Source organism: Ixodes scapularis, unplaced genomic scaffold, assembly GCF_016920785.2.
Source record: "Ixodes scapularis isolate PalLabHiFi unplaced genomic scaffold, ASM1692078v2 PGA_scaffold4__175_contigs__length_147842914, whole genome shotgun sequence".
Taxonomy (NCBI): Eukaryota; Metazoa; Arthropoda; class Arachnida; order Ixodida; family Ixodidae; genus Ixodes; species Ixodes scapularis.
In genome coordinates this window covers 90,119,382-90,122,855 of record NW_024609879.1, presented here as the reverse complement: position 1 = coordinate 90,122,855, position 3,474 = coordinate 90,119,382, and the positions used below count along the sequence as shown (strand labels likewise).

The 3,474-nt window shown below is 45.5% G+C and overlaps 1 pseudogene; it reads right to left on the bottom strand.

The window, feature by feature from the left end:
* Window positions 1-2,399: 2,399 nt before the first annotated feature.
* Window positions 2,400-2,994, bottom strand: LOC121837564 (annotated as a pseudogene).
* Between the last annotated feature and the right edge of the window lie 480 nt (window positions 2,995-3,474).

Sequence of the window (3,474 nt, the reverse complement as noted above, 5' to 3'; positions counted from 1 at the left end):
CCGCACGGAACACCCGTTCAACTTGCTATGGGACGGATCAGGTGTTGTACTGATCCTACTGGGACGAGAGAGAGACCGAGAGCCGAACCCAAGCCCCCAAGCCTCCGCAGGCTGCTCCGTGGAGCCATGGAATGCCTCCATGTTTTTCACCCAAATAAATAGACATATAAACGCACGACTCCTTAAATTGGGCGGCGACAAGCGCCACCTGACGAATGTTTTTCACCTAAAAAATAGACATAAAAACGCGCGACTCCTTGAAGGATGGATGGATGGATGAATACGGCTGAGCCCTTTGGATCGGGCGGTAGCTTACGCCACCTAGCCATTTTGTTTTACCATTTAAGCTTAGAATATTTAAATGTGAAATCTATATTCACTCCGCAGTGCAAAGAAAGTGAGGCTATGAAACCCCCTTGCCATCAGTGATTAAGAAAATACCTAGTTTTCTCTCGATTTCTGCCACCATTCACTTAATCTTTGCTTGGTAATCTCTACAGTCTTGAAATCCACTCTCCCTTCGCTGTCTCTAAAACCCAATGACTTTATTAAATCTATGTTGTCTTCGGTAGGCATAGGGTGAAGCCCTTTACAGTAGAGTATCAAGTGCTCAGCCGTCTCGTCCTCCTCTCCACAAGCAGTGCACACTGTATCAATTTCCTGGTACTTCACTCTGTATGTTCTGGTTCGCAGAACACCCGTTCTTGCCTCAAACAGCAATGAGCTTCCCCTAGAATTGTCATAAATGCTTTCTTTGGCAATAACTCTTGAATTGGGCGGCGACAAGCGCCACCTAACGGCCAACGCTCAAACTAACAAAAAAGAAAACACTAGTTAGCATTTATTGCGAGCGCCTCGCCAGACATTCACCTATTTCACACCACACTTCACACAATCGCGACATAGAGGTAACATATGCATTGTATACATGAGCGCGTGTACAAACAGCACAAGGTATAACACAAGACACTGACACTTTCCATTCCTATACACACGGAAAGTCGTCACCACCAGCTTATATACTGCTGTAAATTTTGTAACCGATTAGGCTGGTGACCACTGTCATATTTTGCATAAATACAAAAAGACTGTGCAAGATTTACCCGTATATAATATTTTCCCCTACCGCCCTTAGGAAAGCGCTCTTATCTCTAATGTAATCCACTGCAAAAGTGAACTGCAGGTTATAAATAAATTTGAATAGTCGCTACACGTCACGTTTTCGTCAGTTTCGTTTTCTCGCTAGCCTACACTTCAAGTATACAGAAGCCTGTTTAATGAGTTGTATTAATTATCGAAACTAATTTCGGAAATTAAAACTTTCTAAACATGCTGACGCATTTTCTTTTCTCTTTTTACATATTCCGGCTCTGACATATCCGAATGACTTTAGCGGTGGTTGAGTACACGCAAAGTAACGTTGAGTACACTAAGCACTCGGAACTGATTCTGGCGAAGCGCGTCCACCGGTCCCCCCGAAGGCCCCGAAGCATTGTTTGTTTTCTTCTTTTCACTACAATTGTTTCTGCTCAAGCGCGTTTCTTTCAAATGTATGTTCTATGCGCGAGCGCGAGCGCCAAGAGGACAGTGCAGAATTGCGCTTTCGGGCCCGTGCCTTCACCTACGTATGCTAAATTATATAAGCATCAAAGAACGCCGATATCATAGTTCTCTGCGCCGCACCTGCTGGCGTCTGCAGCAGTACTTTTTCTAAAGCAAAAATCTAAAACAAATAGCACTTGTATGTTTGCCAACGCCTTATTTTTGAAAATACACTTGGAATCTTTTATATAGATAAATGGAGCGCGCGCCGGAAGGACCGAAATCCTAGTCCTTTTGGGATGACACACACATCCATTTGGGATGACCGACACTTGCCCTAGCGGCCCTGCCATTGTTTGAGGCATTTTTTAAACGCCATTTTGGAAATGGACTTCAGCTGGGCCGTCATATTCCGCATTATATCTTCTTGTGACCCACATAGGGTCCCTTTCAGCGGCATTTTTATCTTGGGGAAGGGCCAGAAATCACAAGGAGCGACGTCGGGAAAGTAGAGAGCCTGATGCGTGCTGTGTCTGGCCAAGAAACTCAATCAGATGCAAAGAACGAGCTGGTGCAGTCATGGTGCCACTGTTGTGTTCCAGCTACCCACAGATCCGGTGTCTCGTGCTGCACGGCATTGTGAAGAGTACTAGCAGAAGATACGTTCAAGTAGTACTCTTTGGTAATGTTTTAACCTTGTACTGCATACTCGGGATGCATTAACCCAGGAGAGTCAAAGAAAATGGTCAACATCACTTTGATGTTGCTATGCACCTGTCATGCTTGTTTTCACACCGGGATGTTGAATGTCTCCATTGTGATGACTACATCTTGGTTTCCAGATCGTACGCGTTAACTCATGACTCATCACCAGTGATGATGGAGTTCAGGAAGCTGGGGTCACCATTTATGGAGTCCAACATGTCTTGCGAGACCTCCAGACAGAGTTCCTTTTGCTCCATAGTGAGCAACGTCGGCATGAATTTCACAGTCACTCTACGTAGACCCAAATCCTCCTTCGAAATTGAATGCACTGAACTGGAACATACTCCCACCTCAGCTGTAGGTTTTTTTAACGGTGCTGCGACGGTCCTGCACAAAAAGAGTCCGCACTTGGTTAATCACCTTGTTATTTCGGCTAGTTGAAGGCCTTCCGGAACGTGCGTCGCTTTCCACAGACGTGCGGCCATCTTTGATCCGGTAGCACCACTTGTTAATTTGTGCAATGTCCATGGCATTGTCGCCGAAAGCCTGCTGAATCTTTCTAATTGTTTCCACCTGAGTGTCACCAAGTTTGAACAAAATTTGAAGCAATACATATATTCAAGCCGTAGCATCAGCTTAGGAAAAGAAAGAAAAAACGACGAAGACTGGTTGCAATTACTCACTCGGAAGCTGACTGCCAGCGACTCATTTTCTGCGGGCCTGATAAAATTCAGTCATCTGCATTAATGTTCCCTTCAACTCCATGCCAGAGGATGCTGTCCGCACTTCATTTGTTTCCGCGGGACAAATTTAGGTCGGATACCTTCACATACTGCAAAATGCGGCACGCCAAACCTGAGGGGGCACAGGCACGTAGCCAGAGGGTGCTTAGGCTCGGAGGGTGGGCGGAACGTGCTACCACAGGCTAAGCTCTCTTCTTGTCAAAGTGCCTGTCAGTCAAGCGAATGGCTTTCAGAATTATTTATGCATCAAAACAGAGTTCGGAGCTCTCTTCGGCGCTTCCACGAGTTGTTCTTGATCTTCTCTCTTTAAAAGGACCATTCTGTGGTCTGGGGTGTTGCCTGTAGGGTCCAAAGATCCAGACACTGAAGCCGTACAGGGTATGTGCTTGCCTCTTTAAAGGGATACTGAACCGAATTTTGAATTTTGCAAAATAAGGCTCTAGAAGCGTTGAACAGGACTCTACAACTCCAAAACATTACTTGT